This window comes from Melospiza melodia, chromosome 18 (assembly GCF_035770615.1).
Source record: "Melospiza melodia melodia isolate bMelMel2 chromosome 18, bMelMel2.pri, whole genome shotgun sequence".
Taxonomy (NCBI): domain Eukaryota; kingdom Metazoa; phylum Chordata; class Aves; order Passeriformes; family Passerellidae; genus Melospiza; species Melospiza melodia.
Genome location: NC_086211.1, coordinates 5,018,854 through 5,042,749, shown reverse-complemented (window position 1 = coordinate 5,042,749; position 23,896 = coordinate 5,018,854). Strand labels below are relative to the sequence as shown.

The following is a 23,896-nucleotide window of genomic DNA, read 5'->3' as shown; positions in this document are numbered from 1 at the left end:
CAGGTTTCAGGAATGCCAATGTTTTCATCATGTAATGTTTTAATTAATGACCTTGGTATAAAAATTAGTCTTATGCTAATGAGACGCTCTAGAGATGCAATGCTGTGAAATATCCTCAATAGAGAGGCACATAATGTCATAGCAGAAGACCTGGGTGATCTCAACATGAGTAGAAGTGATTAAATCTGAGAGTGCCAACAGTGCAAGGTCGCTCACATAAGGGCAGATGAGGAGAACTTGTGCTACCAGCTGGGAACTGAGCAGCAGCTTGGGAAAAATGCCTGAGTCACATAGTTAATGGTGGGTGACCACACTGCAGAGATGGAGCCCAGCCCCAGGAGTGGCCTGGTGTGTCCATCTCAGCATCTCAGCACAATGCGGGTGTAAGCCAAACAAAGGAAGGACATTCCCAGGTGGTGTGAGACCCCCATGGCACACAGGGGCACCAGCAGGGGCTGTGCCAGGCTCTGTGCATCCACTGGCATCACAATTCATGGTGACAGTGATGGAAGGATCTGTGTTCCCATTACTGACTGATAATTTTTCACCCATTTTCATTTTGATTCCAGGATAATTTGTATCAGTTTATGAAAAGTGGCCTTTCTTTCATTGCAGAGGAACACAAACACAACTGTGTTGTTAGATATTATTGACTTAAGGTGTATATAGGCGTGTGTTTTTATTCAATCACCTTCATTTTTCTAATTTTCCCCTTCCCATATTCTTTTTCATTTTTATTACATTGCTGACTGTTGGAGGCCCTTAAATAGAAATAAACTTTCTAGCTAATATTTCTTAATAAAACCCATCATTTATTATTGTTATTCCCTACCAGTAAACGCTCAGCTCCCTCTCTCATTTGTTATAAGTCTAGATTAAAATATTTTGTGGCAAGGCTGGAATAGATACCTGAATATGACTTCAGCAGTAGGTGTGCTAACAGAGGTCAGGTCTCAGCCACTGGCAGTGTGTCACATGTGGCAGTTCCTTGCTGCCACAGCTGGACACTGAGTATGGAAGAGATCTTGTTTCAGGCTCCTGCATTTACCCTGTAGTGCAGAGAGGTGAGAGGCTCCTGACACCAGTGCCTGATCCTGCACCACTTGTTGTCCTCCAGTCAAGGTGCTGCTCATTGAATCTCAGCTCAGATCCTTCCCCTCCTGTTTGCTTCAACAGGAAGTAGGGGTAGACATGTCTCTGGAATTCACCTGAGCTGTTGTTTACTGTATTGCCATTTCAAGGAAAATCCTTCTGAGTAAAAGACACAAAAATAACTAATGGCATTAATATAAACATGTACTTTAACTACCGTTTAAAGCTGTCACTGGGTTAAAATAATCCCTGGCGCTGCATCCCAAGTGCACAGTAATTATGTGGCAAATCTCTTTATTACAGGGTGTCAGTCAAGCAACAACGTAGCTGTGAGTGAAATCTCTTTGTGTCTGCACTGATATTCCCAGCACGGGGCTGCATGCTCCACGATGCTCCTGGAGCCCTGCGTGCCTGTGCCCAGGATGTCTCATTAAAACATGGCTGCAGGAAGGCGAACTGGGCACAGCAACTCTGCTTGGCTTTTGGGAAGGAAATGCTTCAGCAAGGTTCTGTCCAGCTCCCTGTGTCAAAGGAAAGCAAACAGAAATATTTGTTCCGGCTGTGTGCATCTCCAGGTGATGCTCACGGGGTGATGCACTGCATTCCCCAACGTGGATGGCCAGGTGGCTGGGCAGAAGCTGGTCCTGATTTTGCTGGTCCTGGCAAGCACTGAGCTGTACATGCAGCCACCCTCACCACAGCCCTGGCTGGAGCCTCAGTGCTGCTCCAGGACACTGCCTGCACCACGGGCTGGGGTGTGCAGCCTATTCCGGGATCATTCTGGGACCATCCCTTGCCATTCCTCCTGCTGGGACGAATGCATGGTGCCCAGGGACAGTGGCATGGAGCTCAAAGGCTGCCAGACCTTGAGTGCAGCTGGCCAGTGGCTCCTGGCATCCCCACACAGAGGCCAGGGCAGAGGGCAGGGCAGGCAGGTTAGTCCTGCAGCCAGGGTCTCTGGAGCCCAGCAGGTGGGGTGGATTATTTGGTTTTGGCCTGTAGGATGTTCTCAGCCGTTGGGATCTCATCTGCAACTTCTATAGAGACACAAGTCCCTGGGGAGAGACACAGCATGCATCCTGTGTCCAGCACAGCACCAGGGACTGCGCGGCTGCAATGAGTCCTTCCCTCTCCCACCCTGCCTGGCCATTGCTCATTGAGGATAAATATTCCTTTTGCTTTTCCACTTCCAGCTGCACTCCTTATCTCCTCCCACTCCCCTGCCCCTCCACCTTTCATTTCTCCCCTTTTCTTTCTAACACTGCCTTCCCCTTGTCCATGCTCTAATATTGGTGGGTCAGACAGTTTTTGAGCAGAGGTTACAGAAATAATCCCAGGTTTTGCTCTGTGAGGATCTATCCAAAAGGAGGGCAGAGAAATGCATTTCCCTGTGTTCTTGACTGAGGAGCAGGGATGGTGGCTCAGGCCTGGCAGCTGATGTGAACACAGACTGGACTGTTTAGTACACAGGTCTTTTGGGTAGGACCATAAACCCCACACCCCTGCTGGTTTGTGAGGGTCTGAGGAACCATGGATGTGGTTTTCTTGGTCCAAATTCCCCCTTCCTCTCCCCTAAAAGCAGGATGGTGACTGCTTTGCTGCTGTTGCATCCCACCAGGGCCTGTGCTTCAGCAGCTTTCAGAGGACATGGTAGCAAATCACTCTGGGGACTGTTTATGATAAAAAGTGCAATACCAACAGATAATATCATCATACTCCACTATTAACAGGCTTAAATCCCAAGGATGGGGAGAAGTTCCTGTGGAGAGCAGAGCTATCTCTCAAACACTTCTGCTGCAATTTAAAAGCACTCCCTAGTGTGGCAAGGCTAATTTCACATTTTTTTCCTCCAGGGAGTATATTTGGGGCTCTCCCTTGAGAGAGAGCTTGAGGCAGGAGCCCTCCATGCTGATTGGATTCAGACTGTGGTTTTGGTGATTGCCCTCCTTGAGTTCTGATGGAACACGATGGAGAAGAACATGTTACATGGTTGTCACCCCCAGTGAGGCCAAATCAGCTGTGAGCTGGGCAGGACATGCTTACTGAGTTGTGTCCCAGTGAATGTGCCACCTGGGGTGGGCAATGGGGACAGCTGGCCAAATTTCCTCTTTTGTTATTTCTGCCACCGTGGTCCTTGGCTGGTCTGTGTGGGATACTCTCAGAGGTGAGGCAGGAGAGTCAGTAAAAATATAATAGAAAAGAAGAGCATGAAAGGCAAAAATCCTTTTCAAAATCAGGGCAGATGGTCCACCCTTTTAGTTTGTACTGAGGGATGGAAATTGATTTTTCAGATCATTTCTTTGTCTGGAAAGATATTTTATCCAAACATTGGTGGTGTGGTTGGTGTCTTCACTGGGCCTTTTCATTTCAGTGGCCCTTCTGGAAGAGCCATGTTTTCATGCATTAAATTTGGTTTCTGCTTTGAGCAGTGACTCACTGAGCCTTAACCTGGGTCATCCCTGGTGATGCACACGAAGGCAGTGGGAATGCCAGGGATGAGGAGTGGGTGGAGGGATGTGTGACAGTGTTCACAGGGGTTTTCAGGTGAGGGAAGAGATGAGAATGTTGACTCCATGTTCGGAAGGCTTGATTTATTATTTTATGATATACATTACATTAAAACTATACTAAAAAGAATAGAAGAAAAGCTCTCATCAGAAGGCTAGGCTAAGAATAGAAAAGAAAAGAATGATAACAAGGCAGCTGCCTCAGACTCTCTGTCCACTGTGGTTGGCCATTAATTACAAACAAGCACATGAGACCAATCACAGAGGCACCTGTTGCATTCCACAGCAGCAGATAACCATTGTTTCCATTTTGTTCCTGAAGCCTCCCAGCTTCTCAGGAAGAAAAAATCCCAAGAAAAGGATTTTCATAAAAAGATGTCTGCCACAGGGATGTCCTCAACAGGAGGAAAAGGGATTGTAAAGACTGAGTTGTGCTACAGCTACAGCCCCATAGTGCCTTCAGAGAGCATCTTCAGTTCCTGCAGTCACCTCCTGCTCAGTGCACGGCTGGGCTTCAGCTCAGACGCCTCTTAGTTCTGACTGGTTTTAAATCACTGCATTTCCCTTCTCGATTTCTTTTGCACTGGGGGCTTTACCCCACTCAGCATCATTTCCCTGCTCATCTCCGGCTCAGACAAGGCAGGAAACATATTTTCAATGTATTAATTAAAATGTCTTTGCAGCAGAACATCTGCATGGAGAGCGATAGATCACCGAAGTGTGCGTGTGCCTGCGCGTTGCAGCCCTCCAGATAACGCATTGCTTTGCATAATTTATTCCAGCCAGCACAGCAATAATTTTCATAGCCTGTGATCTTCAAGTATGCGATTATCAACCTGCAACCTGGCTCCATGTGGCCCAGATTATTCCCAGATAAAGGAGAGGCAGGACATTTGGTGCTCCATCACCTCTGGCCAAATGGTTGTATGGGATAAGATCGAGCATTGCTTTGTTAGATCCCACCTTGCTGAAGCAATGGATCTTCTCAGGTATTCATCACTGTCAGCTATTTTGGGAGAGGATGGTCTTTGCCAATGATGCTATTCAATTTCCTGATTGTTCAGCTCATATCAGTTTAGCTTGAAAGATAATAAGATAGAAACCAGAGACTTCCCAGTCAATAAAAGGAAACCTCAGAGGCTTTTTCAGTCTTGCATCTGTCATACTTTGTTGATATTTTAGCTGACGAGCATTTGACAGCTGGTTGTAAAACTCTTATTTCCTCCTTTGAGAGAATTAAATGAAGAAGATTTAATTTATTCCATGGAGGTTTCCCCAAATGACCCAGTCTCTCTCTGGCAGCTGGACCAAATCTGGAGGGATTTGGAGCTTTCTTCACTCAAGGGAGAAAAAAACTGATTTCATTACCTTTGCCCTTCCTTTTTACATCATCAAACCAATTCTGTGTTTTCCAGCATTGGTCCTACTTCCCATGAGTACCACAAACCATCACTGGCATCTGTGGTGCCAGCCTGGCCCTGCCAGTGGCACCCAGCATCTCCTGAATGGAGATCTTGATGTAGAATTGCACTGGTGGAACTGGGAATGGCAACCTCCGGGCACTGGTGGAACTGGGAATGGCAACTGGGAGCATTTCTCCTGCATCAGACACACAGGTGGGCACCCAGCACCATCCCTGGGAACATCCCAGCCCCTTCAGCAGGTCAGGACTTTAATGGGCTCATGGTTAATGTCACTAATCAGTATCAGGGGAAGGCTCCCTTTGCCGTGCCAAGGGCAGGCAGCTGCTCAAAGCAGCACAATAATTATGTATAGCCTGAGTAATTATTTTTGTCACATCTTCCTGGCAGGAGAAGACCATTTGTGGGCTGGGTTTAGCTACCTTCCACAACACGCCTGTGTCTTATTTATCCAGAACAATACTCTCAGTGTGATTTTGCTGTCGTCTCTTTCCTTTTAACGTCGTTTCCAGCCCACACTGCTTTTAATTTGGTGAGGTAAATTGAGACTGGGAGGGGAAGCTGCAGAAAACCTCCAAACTCCCATTCTCTGAGCAAAACATTCCCCTGGGAGCTGACGGCACTGCTGAATAGCTGGTCCCTTCCCTTCCCAAGGGGCTTGTGAGTCTCAGTGGAGACAAATGCTATTTTGGATGGCTGTAGTCACTGCACGGCCAGGGCTCGTCGTGGGATCTGCTCACAGCTTTGGATCCTTCCCAGCTGCTCCTTCCTTACCTGGGGACCCTCTGAGTCAGCAGCCCCAGCTGCCCTATTTTGGTTGTGGTGTCAATAAAAGGGACATTAGCAGAGCTCTGCCTTCAGAGTCCTGTGCTGGGTTGGTGTGGAGGGAGGAGAATTGCTCCCCACACTCTTGTTTCAAGGATGCGCTCAGCCTGCCTGGGCCCAGCTGAAGAAGGTGATGGATGTGAAGGTCTCTGCTCCTGGAATCCTGGGGAAAGGAGATGCACCACAAGACTCATTCTGAGCCCAGTTCCATTCCCTTCCTGAAAGCACTCGTTCTCCTGGGTCTCCAGTCAGCCTTAAAATAGGAGAAGAAGCTGAGATGGTGTCATTAATCCCAGATTTGGTGGATTGAGTAGCTGGATTCCCATCTGAATTTCTAATTTGTTCACTGCTTTCAGCCATCTTAAATTTTTTTCTACTTTTCAGAGCAAAAGAGTTTAAATGTCCACAGCTGAGCCATAACCAGCCCTGTCTTGTAGCTTCACCTACACATCTCAACTATTCTCTCCTTTCTCCCCAAAATACAAATGACCCTTAAATAGTGCAGGTGGCCACGAACAGGAACGAGCAGCCAGCCTCCAATGTGACAGTCAGACAGGGTACTGCCATTTCCCCTTGTCATGGACATGTTGAAAATGCAGCCTAAAGGTCCTAACAAGGATTCCCTGTCTGGATTTTGCACCCCTCACCTGTTGTATCTGCTGTGGAGTCACACAGCTTTGAAAGGCACATTCTGTTTTGCATGGGGACAGCCTCCAAGTCTGCTTAATACATGAGTGCTCACTCAGAGGTGTCCTTTCATTTACTGCTTTCACCATCAGCAATCTACAGAAGTTTAGGGAGCCTTAGGGAATTCCTGGCTTTAGCATCTTTTGCTTGGTAACAGCACAGCTGCTCCTGGTGCAAATGGGTTTCTCCTGGCCCCCTCCCCACCACGTTGCAGCATCCCCCATCCTCTCTTTCTTGGCTTTCTCCCTCCTCCTTCCTCTTCCTCTGGGTGTACTTGCAAAGTGTCTGCTATAACTATTGAAATGGATATAGTGGCAATTTGGGGAGAAGATGCTGTTTAAAGCTCTTTAATTTAAAGGATGCTAATTCACTCCACTCCATCCTCGGGCGAGTTATCCAGCTTCGTGCAAACCTCCTTTTCTGCGGGTGTCAAATAGGAGGATGATTTTCTTCAGTCTATATTTAGAGATTTTGCTGAGCCCAGGGCCCACAGGGCATCCTGCAAGGACAGCTGGGGGAGCAGGGAGAGATGCTTTGGGAGAGAGATGCTTTGGGACACCATCCCCATGGAGCTGGGATGCTGCTGGGATGATGTTGGGATGCTGTAGCCTGTGCTGGGGTTCCCTGGGCTCTGCTTTGTCTCTCCTGCTTGGGACCACAGGAAGGGGGGAACCTGAGGCAGGCTGTGGTTGGCAGCCAGGGATCAGGGTGAAGGCAGTTGCTGGGAATAATAATCAGAAACTTGGCTACAGATCTCCATCCCAGGTCGAGCGCTCCTAGGGCTGTAGTTAACCCATGTGAAAAATTGGCTGGAGACCTCCCTGCAAACCAGGTTCTGCCTGCAAGGCAAGCTGGATAAATAGCTCTTCAAGCCATGGGGGCAGCTCCAAAGAGAAGGCACAGGGCGATTCCCTGTGTTTAAAAGACCCCTGCAGTTACCATCCCAATTGATTCCTGTCCTGGAATCCATTATCTCCCAGGCTGATCTGTGTCCCCTCACAACTGCTCTGCAATCTCCCCCCGTGTGATATTGCAGGATATTCCACTGCATTAGCAAGTTGAACATGTTTTTACTGCCCACTGTCTCTCCATGCAATATTTCACTGTCTCCCTGGCTATTATCCTGGCGGCACAAAGTCCCATTGAAATTCATGGTGCAAGTCGCCCATTTGTTTCCTTTGAGCTTTGCAGGGTTGTTCTATGCAGCTTTATGCATATCATTTTTTGCTATGCAAAGTGAGGGTAATGACTTTACCTGCTCTCTTTCAAAGCACTGAACAAAGCCTGTCCCCATGCCGTAGACTGATTTTGGAATATTTGTTCTAGGGTTTGAGAGGGATGAATCAGAGCTCTTAGGGAATGTGCAATCTGATGCTCTGTAAATAAAAAGAAAGTCTTGCTGCATCTACATGTCTCCAAGGCAGGCGTGTGCTCCCTGTCAACCTTTCTTGCTGGAATCAGCTTCAGGGATGGCTTTGGCAAAAGTGAATAGCTTCATTTTAATGACAGCCCTGAACAGCATCACTTGGTTTGGCCAATGCCACTGACAGGCCTTGAACTGGCTCTGCCTTTTGAGGAACAGATGATGCATGACAAGGTGAGACTCTTCAAGCAAAGGGTCACTGGAGGTATCCTCATGGACATCAGGAGAGTGGGAGAACCAAATGAACAGCAGCCAAGGAAGGGTTTTGCTGTGAAGGCCTTCAGGGTCAGGCTGACTTTCCTCCATCACCACCCCAAAGGAGACTGAACCTTGGGTACCCACGGTGTGGCTTTGATGTCTTGAATGAAGCCCCCAAACCAGTGACCACTTGTAAACCTGGGGTTCATGATATCTGTGCTTGGATCTGTGCAGAGACAAGGCTTCCCTCTCCACACCCTGCTGTTTGGACATGGCTAAGCGTGCAGGGTGGATTTTGGACATTGCCCTGGGATGCATGGTTTGAAATGTGTGTTTTGCTGGGCCATGATCAAATTGCCACTTGAAGGTTTGGTGACAGACTCCTTGCTTTGAAAGCATGCACAAGCTGAGAGTTAGTCTCCAAAAAGTCTTGTGAATAGCACCTAACAAGTGCACTGGAGAATTCCTCATTTTCTTCATGGACAATGTATGTGAGACAGAGAAAAAAAAAAAAAACCAAAAAAAAAAGAAGACAAATATCTTGAAAGAATTTGCTAATTTTGAATTATTTACTCTGTCTACTTTCTTGGAGTCCCCAAGAGGAAGACACTGTGCAATCTGCATTACAATAGCATGTCAAGGTATCCAGAAGGTCCAAAAGAAACCATCAACAGTGGGATGAGTCCCCTGGGGCCTCGGTAAAGGACATCCAGCCGTGCTGCACTGAACCCAGAGCTGCAGATGTAGGCTCCACAGGGATGCAAGCACAGCAGGGAGGCAGAGATCAGCACCAACAAGGACCAAATGAAACCCATTTTCAGAGTCAGTGGTCAATACAAGCAGCACACAGGACGGGGAGGTGTCTCTGCTTTGGGAGGTGGGAATGGCTCCATGGGAACTGCACCATCCTCATGGACATCTCAGCTGCCAGGCCCAGCAAGTAAAGGTAAAACCAGAGACCAAGCCAGTCCTGGATGTCCCCACCAGCTGCAGGTGCTGAGCAGAGCAGCTCAGGATGCACAATCACTCTGCACCTGGGCTGTGGGCTGGCAGGAGTCCCCTGCTCCCACTGCTGTCACCTCTCACTGACTTTCCTGGACTTCTTGGGAGTTTCAAAGTCAAAACTGAAAGAGAAGCTCAGAACAAATGGGGACCTATAAAAACACATCCAAGCTGCCAAGTCTACAGCAGATGTGATTTGCAATGGATGAGGTATTAATGCCCTGAAAAATTGGAGTAATGATGTGCAGTAATATTTGTCATCACCAAGGCTGAGTATGTTAAACAAAAATGTTTTGAAATGCAGCTTCTGCCTGCGCCTGGTAACTTTCCCAGATGTAAATATTGCAGTTGTTTTCCAAACATTCTCTAAATACCATAAGGCCTTAGTCCACTTACAGCACTAACAGCCCATAAAATGTCATTTTTTGTTTTCTAATTAATCTGATGATTTTTAGATAGGATTTGACAACAGCAGTGAAAAAGCATTTCAGGCTGAAAAAAAAAAATATCCCTTGGATGTCAAGTAACCCACAGCCAAGCTGGTGCATCCTTGGGTACTGCAGAGCAGCATCCCCTCATCCTACTGGATGGTGACTCATGGTTGGGCACCTCTACTCACCCTCCACGCCAGGGGACAGCAGCCAGTCTTGTGGGGATGCAAAGGGGGAGATCACACCCTTCCTGCAAGGATCCTCCCTTTTTCTGATAAGAGCTCCCCATTGTGGGGAAAATGTGTGTGCATATTTCAGATGGCCTCAGAAGAGAGGGGAGCTGGAGGCAGAGCCCTTGTGGGGGTCCCAGGTGGAGCAGGGCTGGTTGGATTGTCACCCTCTGTGTCAGGTGGGTCACTGCTGGTCTTACTGTGGGGCTCCAGGTGCTTGGGATTTTTAAGCCAGTTGAAGCCACTGCTTTTGGGAGGAGATGAACAGTATAACCAAGCAAGGTACACCAGACCTCCATCCCTTGGATTTGTGGCTGTCTCCCAGGCTCTGCACAGAGGCAGTCCCACAGCTGTCACATCACCACCTTTCCCTCTAAACCCCCCTGTTTTGATGAGCCCTTCCCTCCCTGCAAGGACACCAGCTTGTCACACTCTCTGTGACACGAGGAGGATCCAGAGTCAAGCCCTGCTGCTGTGGGCACTGCAGGGGAACAACTCAGTCCCTGCCCTGAGCAAGGACAGCGGAGACATCACCTACCCAAAGTCACACTTTGTTTCCTTATCTTACTCAACACCTCCCCGTTCTGCATGGGCAAATGGAGCAGTGCCCAGCCAACACTCTGTCCTTTGGCCAGCATTTCTTTCCAGGTGATTCTCAAAAAGGCAGCAGAGGAGCTCTCATTCCCATTCCCCCTCCACACCATCGTGGGAAGCAGCCAGTGTTTCATTAACCACCTCTGTCTCCTTGTTAAACTGGGTTAGGGCTGCCTGAGCCTGCTGTGTCAGACGCCTTCTGCTGGTGGAGGGGAAGGGCTCACAGGAGCTCTCCTGACCCCAGACACCTTTCTCACAGCCCTCCTCCTGCCATCCCTCATAAATAGATCAGTCATCCCAGCATGGCTACGTCTTCTTTTACTCCTTCCTGTCTTTAATAATATTATCAATGTCTGGTTTAGATTTTTACTAAATATAGGGGCCAGAGTCTGGACTGGCGTCACTTCCTCCCAGAAGAACTGGAACAGCTTGCTCAGAAGTACTTACTCCTCTTATTAATTTATCTTGGTTTGCAAAGTTGTTTGATTGCACCAAGTCTTTCCACCCCCCATTGACCTGGCAGCTGGAAGAAATGCTGCTGCTTAAAAAGCCTGTCCTTGATCCATGGGTGAGGCTTGAGGTTTTGGGGCTGCCTCTCCCAAAGCAATCCTGAGGATCAGGGACAAAGGCAGGAAATGTGCAAAGAGCCTTTGGCAAATCTTCCCTCAGTGCTGATCTCCATAGGTGAAGATCTTTAATGGTGCCAGTGGCATCCGTGTCCCCTCTGGGCAATTCTTCTTCCAGCTGCAGCTCCAGGGCTGGCCTGAGGCCTCAGTGTTTGTGGCTGGCCCAGGGTTTGTGTGGCACAGATGTGGGGGCTGCACCCCAGAACACCCTGCTCCTGGCAGAATCTGTTCCTTGGCCAGGAAATCCAGTCTGCTCCTTCTCCAGCAAAGGCAGAGGAGGGATGGGACCTCTTATCTGTCATCTCCCCAGGAGGACATTTGACCCCAGAGCCACCCTCATGGTGGCCCCTGCTATTTCATGTCATTGCCTGGGCATTTATGAGTCCAGAGCAATTTCAGTGGGAATTCCTTGCCTTTAGGGCATCCCATGGGATGTGGGGGAATGGGATATCCCTGATCCAGGGAGCAAGGGGTTTTCCATGCTTCAAGGGCATGAGCACAGGTGCTGATGGCAAAGGGGAATGGGAGAACCTCGGATCAACCTACTCACCCAGAGAGCAAGCCCCTGGGGACTGGGTCACAGCTGTGCCAGAGAGGATGCTGGATGCATTCTCCGTGCCCATCCTCTCCATCGTGCAGGGTATCTCCTGCACTCCCAGGGGCACTTCCCTGGGCTGTGTGTCTAATGCAGCTGAGTGCTGTGCCAGGTTGCCAGCTGCCATTTGGAGAGGGGCCATCGCTTGCCTGTTCCCAGGCTCTCTCCCAGATCTATTACTCCACGCTTCAGGTTTTTTGGCTGTGGTGGTGTTGGTGTTGTTGCTATTAAATTGAATGGAGTAAAATTTCTCTCCTGCACCCATCCTTTTCTCTCTCCTCTTCCACCTCCTTACAGGGCTGCAAAAGGAAATCACTGGCTGGGAGGTGGTTTCGGAGATGGTTTGAGACACCTCAAAACATCACAAAAAAATACACGGGCCAGTCCTTACCTCAAATGACAGCGCCTGGGGAGAGAGAAGAGCACTTCTGTTCCAAGGGCCAGCTCAGTGCCAGCCACACTTTAATCATCCTGATTAAAGGTGCGTTGTGTTGCTAAAACAGCATAAAAATCCTGCCCAAAATGGGGAGGCAGGATGGCAGTCTGTGGCACAGGGGAAGGGAGGTCTGAGGCAGGAGGATGCCTGGGAAGGGCTGAGCACAGGGGGCTGGGGACCCCTGGGAGCTGTGGGCAGGGGTCGTGGTCCAGCCCCAGCAGTGTCAGGGCTGGTCCTGTCACTCCAGCCCCAGTCCTCGAGCTCCCTGCATCTCCTGGTGCTGCCCAGATTTGGCCCACGGAGGTTTGGAGGTTTTGTGTGAGGGGTGGGGTGGATGTCATGCACTCATGGGGACGCACAGAGATGTCCACAGAGCTCACAGAGACACAGACCTGTGTGTGTAAATACAGACACACAGACATAGACACACAGACTCAGCCCGGACCCTGCACTCTCCCACTGCAAAGGTACACCCCAACACACGGACACACACACACCCCAACACACAGACATACACACACCCCAACACACGGACACACACCCCAACACACAGACACACACACACCCCAACACACAGACACACACACACCCCAACACACGGACACACACACACCCCAACACACGGACACACACCCCAACACACAGACATACACACCCCAACACACGGACACACACCCCAACACACAGACACACACACCCCAACACACAGACATACACACACCCCAACACACAGACATACACACACCCCAACACACGGACACACACCCCAACACACAGACACACACACACCCCAACACACACTCACACACCCCAACACGATCACCCCTGCACCCCCTCAGGGTGTCACCACTGACTCACACACACACACAAAGGCAGATGTCCCCACTCGGACACTCACACCTTCACAAGCCCTGCACACTCACAGCCCCGCTCTCACAAGGTGTCACTCGCACAGGCAGTGCCACACACACGCGAGTGACACAAATACAGTGTCGTGTACACACGGTATACCGCACAGTGTCACACACCCCGTGTCACAGTGTCACACACCCCGTGTCACACTCGCAGTGTCACCCACAGCCCCCGGTGCCAGCCCGACTCTGCCGGCCGAGCCGTTTATGGCTCCGGGCCGTCACCGAGCCCCGGAGAGCTCTCCCGAACCGATCCGTGCCGTGCCGAGCCGGAACCGAGCCCAACCGGCTGTGCTGAGCCGTACCGGACCGTGCTAGGCCGTACCGAGCCGAACCGTGCCGTGCCCCACCGCACCCCTGCCCCCGGCCCGCAGCGAGCCGAGCCGCGCCGTGCCCATCCCGTCCCATCCGAGCCGCGTCGAGCCGAGCCGAGCCGAGCCGAGCCGAGCCGAGCCGAGCCGAGCCGAGCCGAGCAGAGCCGAGCCGAGCCGAGCCGTGCCGGCGGAGCCCCCCGGGCCTGGCAGCGCTGCCCGGCGCCGCCTGCACGGGCAGGGCTCTTCGCCTGACGCAGTGAGGAGCTGCAGCCCTTCTCTTCTCGGAGGCCGGGCTCCAGCGCTGGGATTTGCTCGGCTCCGGCTGCGTTTCCCTGCCCGCCTCCTGCCCCCGGCCCGCCCGCTCGGAAGGGCGCGGGGAGCCGCAGCCGCGGGTGCGTCCGCCGCCCATCACCGCGCTTCGGGGCTGGGCGCGCCGCCGAGCGCCGGGAGCCGCCTCCGGAGCAGGTAAACGCGCCCGCGTCCCCCGCCGCAGCCCGGCCGGGCCCCCCGCGCCGCCCCCGAGCCCGAGCGGAGCCCGAGCGGAGCCCCCCGCCCCGCTCCGCTCCGGCCCCGCGCCCGCTGCCGCCCCGCGCCGCCCGCAGCCCCGCGCAGCCCCCGCCGGCCGTTCCGTGTGGCCAAACTTTTAGCGGCTGCAGCCCAGCTGGGGCTCCGGAGGGAGGGGAGCGCGGCGCCGGCGGCGGGGGGAGCGGGGCGCCCTCCCCTCCGCGGGCGGGGAGTCCCCGGTCCGGCCGGGGCTGCCCCGCTGTGCTCATCCCCAGGGCGAGCGGCAGATCGGGTGCGGAGCCGCTCCGGGGACACGGAGCCGGGAACCCCTGCGGCCGCTCGGGCCGCGCTCCCTCCCCCGCGCAGGGGGGATCCCCACTTCGGGGTCTCCCTCCGAGCCGGAGCATCCCCCGGGGCAGCCCCTGCAACTGTTGCCTGCGGGGAGCTCCGGTGCGCCGGGGGAAGAGCCGGTGCCGCGGGCAGCAGCGTCGCCTCGGGGGCAGGGGTCTTCCGCCCGGGTCGCCGCAGCGCCGCACGGAGCGCTCGGACAGGGGAGACCGCCGCCCTCACCCCAAATAACCCCGGAGGCCGCGAACCTCGGGGCGGGAGCTGTGGCAGAGCCGCTCCCCGGCTCCGCTCCCCCCGCCCCCCCAATCCCTTCTGCATTCCCACGCCGGCAGTTGGGACCTGCCTCCCCCCACACGCGCTCCCTCGGCGGCTATTTCTGTCCTCCTCGCCAAACGCGCCGCACATCGAGCTTTAATTAAAGAAAATTAGTGGAGGAGGGCGAGGGGGGGGTGTCCGTGCTCCGGAGAGGGGGACGGTCCCCGGGACCTCGCCGGGTGCGACTGCTGATGGCTCGGGGGAGGCGGGGGGCAGGCGCCCGCCTGAGAGTTTGAGCCGCTTTCGCTTGGTTGGTTGTTGTATTTTTTTTTTAGAAAAGGGTGGCGGTGGAGTGGAGGTGTGTGTGTGTATGGGGGGGTGGCACGGACACACGACGACGCGGGAACGCGTTCCTTCCCGGAGGGTGTGTTGCAGTTTTAATTATAATGACAGATGTTGCCGTAAAGTTCCGTCTCGGTTCCTGAACACAAGCAGAGCGCGAAGCGCCGGCAAACTCGCCCGTCGGACCGGGCACTCGCCCGTCGGCGCAGCGGAGTTGCCAAAGAATTTTTTGGTTGTGTTTTAAACGAGTCTGGGCCGGGTCTAGGGGTGCTCGGGGCGGTGCGTGGAACCCGGGGATGCCGGGGAGATGCGGGCAGCCTCCGCTCCTTGGGCAGGATGCCTCCAACAGCCCAAACCTCGGCGGTCCCCAGTTCTCATCCCGCTCCATGTGGAGCGTGGCTGCTCGTCCCGTGCGCGGCGGGACCCTCCGGTGCCGGGGAGATGCCGGGGTGTCCCCCCGCAGTTCTTCCCTCCTCCAGCTCTCCCTGGACGGAATCCTCCGCACCTCCGCTCATCCCTGCCTTTCCGGCTCGGGACCTGCGGTGCTGCCCACGTCCAGGCTGTGATTTGCAGCCCCGGGAAAGCCCCGCGGAGGGAGGGAGGGGACGGGGGGGACTGGCATCACCGGGCTCCCCCTGGGCAGAGCCGCCGCTCCCGCCTCCCCGGCCGGGGACTCGCCTCCTTCCTCCCGTCAGCTTCGCGCGTTCCGCCGCCGCTTCGCGCTGGATTAAATATTTAGAAGTTTGCAGCGGTGAATAAAGCGATCGTTAATAGAAATTGATGGCACCGATGCAAAGGGGGTGGCACCGGCGGCGGGAGCGGCGCGGCTCAACGGGAGCGGGCGGGGCGCTCCTGGGAAGGTTTTTAAGGGGTTTCACCCCAAGTTAAGGGTTTATCGCTCCGATGCTGTGGCAGCGCCAAAACCCGGGAGCTGCTCTTCACATTTCCGACGATGTCATTAAAAAGCATGTTTTTTTCCGCCCTGCCTGCCTGGAAAGAATAACCCTCTGCTTTCGCAGAGACGAGGCAATCCGCTCGAATTTAGCACCTAAAATCCCCCGTCAGCACGTCCCGCCGTGCTGCCTGACACCGAGCAGGGCACACACTCCTCCAGACCCTCCGGGTTTGCCATGGCAGCGGGGGTGCTGTCTATAGGGACCTGGAGCTGTCCCCAGCCCCCCGAAGTGCAGCGCTGGGCAGTGGGGGGACCAGGCTGGAGCAGGGATGAAGTTTGCCCCATGAGCTGCAGGAGCGAGCCCCCGGGTCAGGGCGGCCTCCGGGGGTGGGGTGGGAAGGACACGGAGCTGGCGGGTGCCCGGTGAGCCCCGGCCCCGCACACCCCGCTCCGAGCTGGGGCAGCGCTCCGGGCAGCGCCGGGCATGGGGCAGCGCTCGGGGAGCGGGATGCGGAGGCAGCGGGAGAGGGGAAGGAAAGACGAGCTGGAATAGGATGGAGGGGCGAGCAGAGAGGGAAAGAAAGGGCGAGGGTTGCCCGGAGAGCGGCCGGGAGTGCGGGCCCTCTCCGCAGAGCCGCTGCTCAGTGGGAGCCAGCGGCGATGGGCAGCGCTCGCCATGGGGATGGGCAGGGCGGAAAGCCGTGGGGCCGAGCTGCTCCGGGTGCCAGAGACAGTGTGTACCCAGCAGGGCGGGTCGGTGCCGTGCCCACGCCCGCCCACGCCCCTCGCCCCGGCCCGGTGCTGCCCACGCGTGTCCCAGCCCGGCCGCCGCTCCGGGCCGGGGCAGCGCCGCTCTGTGACAACAGAAAGTGGCTGGAAAGGGGCGAGGCGTCACACGGTCTGCCTCCGGGAGGCAGGGAAAGGCTGAGGGACCGATGGGAAGGCATGAATGAATGAATCTCCATAAAGAGCCCCAAGCAGCAGGGAGAGGGAGAGAGGAGGAGGAAGGAGAGGAGGAGGAAGAGCCGGAGCAGGGCAGGCAGCAGCAGACACGACGCCGGCAGGTAAGGGGGTGCCGGTGCGGCACGGCCGTGCCCGGGATGGCAGACTGGGGGGCACAGCCAAAGCGGGACAGGAGCTGCCGGGACCCTGCATGGGTTTGGGTATTATTATTTTTATTTTTTTAGGAAGCATGTTTTCCTCCCGACTCCTTGCAAAATGTGGAGTCCCTAAACTTCCTAGGACTCCTTTCCTCCCCCGGTACCTCCGCCCCGAGCCCGCCGGCTGTGGAGGGCTCCGGGCAGGGCAGCGGCTCCTCACCGGGGCAGCCCCGAGCCGGGCCAGCCTGCCCGGTGCCAGTGCCACTCGGCCGGGCGTCTGGAGTTACCTTGCCGGGGATGTGCAGCTTGTGCCGCGGCCCCTTTGCCTTCGGGGCTCAGCGGGGAGCTCCTCTCCCCCCGCTCTCCATCCCCCTTCGGCGCTCCGTCCCTGCCGCTGTTACATAAGGCAGAGGAGCCGGGAGCCAGCGCTGCCGCGGGCCGGATCACCGGGATCGCACCCAGGGATGCCCAGAGCCGAGCTCAGCCTTGTCCGGCTGCTCTCCATCCTCGCTCGCCCCTGCCCCGCTGCCCGCGCTGAGCCACCCGCCGCCTGTCCCTGCTCGCTGTGCGGCACAGGTACCCCTATACACAGACACCCTGCCCTGCCCTGCCCTGCCCTTGGCGCTCCCGCAGAGCTGCCCCGCACTAACGCCGCTGGAATGCCCGTCCCGAGGAGCAGCCTGGCTCCCGCAGACGGGCCCACGCCAGGGCGATGCACTCTGCAAGTGTTTGCACACAAACACAGCGCTGCAGGCAGCACCCGGGGCACGCTCCCGCACACACGTGGGCTGGTGCTCAACCGGGGCCGGTGATGCTCAACCGGGGCCGGTGATGTTCAACCGGGGCCGGTGATGCTCAACCGGGGCCGGTGATGTTCAACCGGGGCCGGTGATGCTCGCCTGGGGTTGGTGGTGCTCACCCGGGGCTGGTGGTGCCCGCCCGGGGTTGGTGGTGCTCGCCCGGGGCCGGAGATGCTCGCAAGGGGCTGGTTCTCCCCAGGGGCGGCTCAGGGCCGGTGGGTGCTCTCGTCGTGCCGGTTCCCAGCCCGGGCAGGCGCTGGGAGCTCTGCCGGGAGCGCTGCAGGCCTGGCAGGGCAGCCCTGGCTGGCTGCGGTGGGCAGCTCTGCTCTGCGGCTGCCCGCAGCCTCCCCCTGCCTGACCGAGGTGCTCCGAGCAGGGATCAATAATGCCTTTCTGATTGGCTTCGGCTCCCCATTCAAAGTCACCGCATTAGGGCTTGATTTTTCTCCCCTTTGACTCCTGGCCAGATTAGATTGTGAATTTGGCTGATTTCAAGCTGCTGAGGGAGGGAAGAATCATACAGCGAGCGAGAGAGAACTGAAATATCCTACAGGATCCCCTGGAGGGGAGAGAAATCAGGTCTAGATAAGAGCTTGTTCTCCCTGTCTGGCTAATGCTTCCCTGTTTGATGATCAGAAAACACAAGATCTAACCTCTCACCAGGATGCTTAGCTGTGAAAGGTCAGGCTTTTGGCTTGTTCTAGGTGCAAGGTTTGTTACTGTGAGCTGTGGATTGTGCATTCCAGTTCTCCTGTCTGTGCCAGACACAGGAGTGCACGATGCATGCAAAGAGAAGGACGTGGTCAGTGCTTGTGAGAGTTAGGAGCTGAGCTCTGGGTGTAGAGCTGAGGTTGGAGGAACTGTGATGGGGACGGGACACGAGGTCCATGCCCTGGAGAGCCCAGAGCTGTCCCATCTGTTTGTCAAGTCTCAGCCCCATCCTTTGGCAGTTTTTTCCAATACTTATTTCTCCATGAATGTGCTGGGGATAAGTGAGTGGATTGTGTCAGTGAAGCCCTGCATTCCAGAGGGACACAGAAAGCAGCACCCAGCCGTGCTGGTTGGGATGCTCTTCTCTGCTGGCTGCTCCAGGACCAGGATTTCATGCTGAAAAAGCCCCAGCAGCACAGCATCACCTGCAGCATCCCAGCTGCCAGCATGTGCTGTGAATTGGTGTTAGCTCCAGGTGAAGCAAAAGTCTGGGATTATGTGGTTTTTCAGCAAAGGGCACTGGGAAGTCTGGTGGAGCAGAGGCACTTGTGAAGGAGCTTGTCTGGGCAGGGAGGAGCCTCAGGAGGAGAGGGTGTGGGGCTGGGGGCTTGCTGCAGGTCAGCTGTGCTGTTCTGGGCAGTGGGGAGGCTGCTGTGGAGTCACCAACAAGGCTGTGAGTGCAGGGCTGAGGAGATGGGAAGCTGCTGTGGACACTCTAAAGGGGGTACGAGCAAGGAGCACAGCCCTGAGCAGTGCTTGGCATGATTTTGTGCAGCTGCTGGATTTTCTTGGTGCTGCAAACTCAGGGCTTGGGGACGGTTAGAGTGAGCCTGATATCAGGACAGCATATTCCACAGGGGTGGAATATCTGGTGTGAGGAGATGGAGATGTGATGGCCAGCAGTAAACTGGGCCCAGAGGAGGGTGATGAGGAGGAGAGGAGCTGTGTGGAGCTGGATGGGACAGTATGGAGTCATACACTGCCCAAACTGTGAGTGAGGACGGAGGCAGAGCTGTGAAAGCAGCAGGTCTGTGAGGACCTTGGGGTGAAGGGACTGGAGGCTCAGTGGGGAAAAAGAGGGCAAAGAGCATGAAATGATTTGTGTGGTGTTATTTGGCTGCTGGAGTGGGGAGTGTGCGTACCCAGCACGAGCGTTATCTCAGTCTCTGAGACATCTCTGTAATAGCAGCAAATAATAATAAATATCAAAGAGAGGAGTTGGGGGAGTCGGCTCCAGGTGAGGGGGGCCTGGAGCCTCCTTGCACCACGAGGAGCTGGGGCAGGAGGCTCTGGGGGAGGTGGCACTGAGGTGCAGGGGGTTTAGGAGCCTGGGTAAGGAAGCTGGGGAGGTGGAGATGGGGCTTGGTGTGGTTATGGCAGGAGCCTGCGAGAAAGCTGCATGTTTAAAAAACCACCTCAATAACCAAACCCAGAATGCCTATCAGTCAGGGCAGGCTCAAATCTGTTGTTTGGGCTTGGCCTGGGCACTACCTGGTCTGGTCCCCTGTGCAATGTGAGGTTCAAGGCACAGTTAAAGATGGCCCAGTGGCTGTAGAACCAGTGCTCATGAGGAAAGTCCTCAGCTGATGGAAGTGTGGACAGCTCCCTCAGGGAGCAGAGCATCCCACATCTGTGCCCTGAGAGCTCCTTGTCCTGTCTGGGCACTGATGAGGGAGAAATGGTCCCAGGGCTGTGGCCTCTGCTCCTGCCGGGTGAGTCCTGCCCCTCTTGGGGACCAAACCATCGGGGGTTTGTTCTAACACACAGAATTTGATGTGCTCAGGGCTCCCAGAAAAGCCAAATGACCACAACTCTGCTGGCTTCCCCTACCCCTCTCTCCTCTGTGCTTAGAGGGAGTCAGTGGGAAAATCTCCAAGATCTGGTTTTTTTCTTTCCTATTCCAGCATTTCTTTATGAGCTGGACAAGGGCAATCTCTGAACTCATTCGTATTTTTAAATCTGCAGGAATAAGTGTATGGAAATGTATGTGTTTTACTGTATCAGCTGCTATCAGCTTTTAACTTTATTACAGTAAGTGCAGAGTTTTCATGGGCCAAACTCATTCATTGGATTTAATGGAGTTAAACTGCAGGCAGATTTGGCTACTTGTTTGTGTATATCTTTGTAAAATGGACAGGCAGAGATCATAAAATTTTATAGTCTCCGTGGCATCTTATAGGGAAAAGTCTTCCAATATGTTTTATAAACAGCATGCATATTTTGCTACAGTGTATGCTCATACCTAACACAAGGCACTTTAGTGCTGCTTTTTTTTTTCCGTTTCGCAGAGCCATATGTACATCTGTGAACTTGGATTTGTCTGCATTATTTTTTCTTGCTCCTTTCCTTAAAAGAGTCTTTAGCAGTTTTGAACAATTTAACTGGATTTCTTTCTTTCTTTTTGGTGTGTTTGTATCTCTTCCTAGAAATGGTAATAAGAACTCTAGCCCTTGCTCTGAAGGGCTCAAAATGAGGGGATAATAATGTTTGTAAAGCCTCTTGCTAAATACCCAAAGCTCTCCTAAACCATCCCAGCTGCAAATGCATGATCTCAGGGCATTTCACAGGTGCTGCGAGACATTTGAGGGCTGACTTTCCCCCCCTTTTCCCTGAGATACTGTTTTCTTCTATTTTCACAATGTGATGATATTGGTTTCTTGACCTGTTCTGGGCTGGGTTTAGATTCTGCATGTGCAGGGCCTTTCCCAGTGTAACATGGAGCAAACTGACACTTGAAGCTGTAGAAAAAATGTATCTCTAGGAGATGGATTTATTTTCTAATGAGGTATTTGATGTTTTTCCAGGCTCTAAACAAATTAGACCCAGATCTGTGGCTGCAGGGCATTGGGAGGGGAAGTGGTTGATGAGCTGAGCTAATTAATTGCACTTACTTATGACTTATCAAATGGTGATCACCACCCCATATGGAGCACTTGAGTGTGTGGAATTGAGGAGAGAGGATATTGATATGTGGGATAAATGTAAAGCAGTGGTCAATGGCAAGGACATAAATAAATCTGGAGATTCGGGTGACATTAAAATAAATTGTGGGTAGTGAGGTATGAGAGAGACTTAATGTCAAAGGAACCCTATAATGTATTTATATTCCCACTCAGGATTTGCTGGGGTTTCTAAATAATGCATTAATTCAATTACACATTCTTAATTAGTGTTTTCTCAAATTGGAGCAACATCATTAATTTACTGCGTCATATTTTTATTTTGCTGGTGTGGTGAGTTTGATTTTCGACTCTTTCCCCTCTCTGGTTTGTGAGACTCGTAACACGCAGCTGTGATGCTCACGCACAAACTGCAGCTTCTTTGGGAATACCAGATTTCTGAATTATGATTTTTTAATTATTTTTTTTTTTTTTTACGCTGACAGGCTGCACAGCACTGACCTGACCCCGTAATAGGAGGAAGAGGGAGAAAAAGAGCCCAGATCTGAAGCAGCTCCTTTTGAATGCTGAGCAGCATCTGTTCTCCGTAGAGCAGGGCGATCTGCAGCACACTGGGGCAGGATTAGGCCCTTTGGGCTCCCCCAAATGGGATTATTTGATTTTTTTTTTCCCCTCTCTGGACACTCATGGTACTTGCAGGGATGGGTGCTCCCTGTCCCTCTGGGGTGAGTGCGACGCACAGGGCTGCTCCTCCCTGGCACTGTGTAGGGATGGGGGACAGGGAGCTGTGTGCCACTCTGTGGGGCTTGTCTGTCGCTCCACGGGGCTTGTCTGCCTGCTTCTGCGTGGGAAAGGTTGAGGGACAGCACTTTGCTGCTGTGCCTCTCAGTGCTCTGTCTGCAGGGAGGGTGTGCTCCTGAGAGCTGCTCTCGGGCGTTTGTTCTTGGGCAGCTCCTGGAAAGCGGCGCTGGGTCAGTGGCACATGGGCAGCTGGGGGCTGGTGCCAGGGCTCTGGGCCTCACCACAAGCCAGGCTTGGGGTCAGCATTATGAAACAAATGTGTTACCTGGTTTATTCGAGTTGTAGGATGGTCACTGATCAGGGAGACCAAGGCAAGCCAGGACTGCTCGCTCCAAGCGACGCCTTCCAGACCAACACTTGTCCAACTTCACACTTGGGGTTTTCCTACCTGCCACCCCATTTCTTCCTTTTAATTTTTGTTCCTGGCTTTGCTCCTGTTCCCCACCCTCTGCCCACGCTGTGCTGTGGCTCGGAGGCGAGGGAGCAGCCTCCAAAGGCCCATTCATCACCGCCTGCTCGCCAGGCACCGGCAGCCGCCGCTCCATTGATTGACTGCGGCGCGCAGTGAATTTAAAATCATTACGCTCCTGAGACAGCTTTTAAATATGAGCAAAATCAAGTCTGTGAAGAAGCCCTTGTGGAAAGGGTGTCTCCAGCCAGGGAATTCCATGTGGCACCGGGTGCTGTTTGGATCCAGAGGAGATTCTGCTGCTCTGGACCTCACGGGTGTCCTTGTGCGAGCCCGGACCACTCTGTGCCGGTGTGATGAGAGTGGGCAGGCAGCTGCTGGTGGGGAATTAAGTAGAAATATTTCACTGTAGAAAACACTATTGTGTAAAGCCATCCATCTGCTGCCTGTCTCATGCTTTGCATGAATTAATGAGCTGATTGATTAGGAGAACCTTGCAGCAGCCGGGTGAGGGAAATGATTCCTGTTCTCATGTTACAGGTGGGGGGAGCTCAGAGGTGAACAGGTTAAGATTAAGGTTTCCAAGTTAGGTTGGATTTTTTTGCCGTTAGTGAAGGCTAGAGTTGAGGCATTTGTCTGTCTTGTTTTACTGATTGATCAGTCTGAGTTTTTGGATGTGTTTTGCCTTCAGGAGCAGTTGTGAGAGCTTGCTGTGGCTGCCACTCAGCCCCGGACAGTCTCTCTCAGGATCTGCTCTTCCAGTTTGTGGCAAAACAGCAAAGTCTGCTGCAGCTCTTGGCTGTGGTGTTTGCAACCAACTGTCTCCTTTCTTTCTATTGAGAAAGATAAACTCACAATTTCTTACAGCACTGGCTGTTTAACACACTCTCCTCTTGCTCCACAGCCTTTACCAGTCACAGCTTTCTGTAAGCACCCCCCAGTTCCTCGCAGTATCTCTCCTGGCCACCTGCAGCTGGCAGAGGCAGGTAACTGATGGCTGATGCATGGAGCATCCCTCTCCTCCATGCTACAATGAGTGCAGCTTTTCAGGAATGGAGCATTGAGCAAATGTCACTCCACAGCCCCAAAAATCTATCAAAGGAAATGACAGTGGCTGTAAGCATTAATCATCCCGTATCATCAAAATAAAGTTGTTGCAATGGAGAATTGTCAAAGGATAAATGTCTTAACTTCAGCTCACTGCTGGTTCCTTTGATGCTGGTGGCTCACCAAGCAGGAGGTGGTAGTTGTGTAGCCCAGGGACTTTATTAATTAACCCTTTCCTCTCCAGGATAAACAATTGTTCAGTCTGGTTACCAGAAAAAGGCCTGGGACACTTGAGAAGTTGAAGTAGTTTCTTTTCATCATTGTGCTGAAAAATTTGTGCCTGGCCTGGAGTAAAAGCAGGGGTGTCACTTCCAGTGTTCTCCTAGGGAAAGGTGGTGCTGAACAATGAATTGCAAAGTCTGGTGTGCAGCCCAAGGAGGGTGGAGAGCTGCTGGAAATCTCTTTGTGTTTAAAATCTCGGTGTTCAAGCCA

At 53.5% G+C, this 23,896-nt stretch overlaps 1 protein-coding gene across 3 annotated transcripts in view; it reads left to right on the top strand.

The window, feature by feature from the left end:
* Window positions 1–13,681: 13,681 nt before the first annotated feature.
* ELFN1 (extracellular leucine rich repeat and fibronectin type III domain containing 1) overlaps window positions 13,682–23,896 on the top strand; it is a 102,234-nt gene continuing 92,019 nt past the window's right edge. Inside the window, exon 1 of one of the 3 annotated variants that reach the window (XM_063171767.1) lies at window positions 13,682–13,757. The gene's annotated coding sequence lies outside the window, so the exon portion shown is untranslated. Of the gene's footprint in view, window positions 13,758–16,498; window positions 16,701–21,762; window positions 21,873–23,896 lie in introns of those variants that run through there. The other 2 variants (XM_063171766.1, XM_063171768.1) reach the window with 2 other exon arrangements.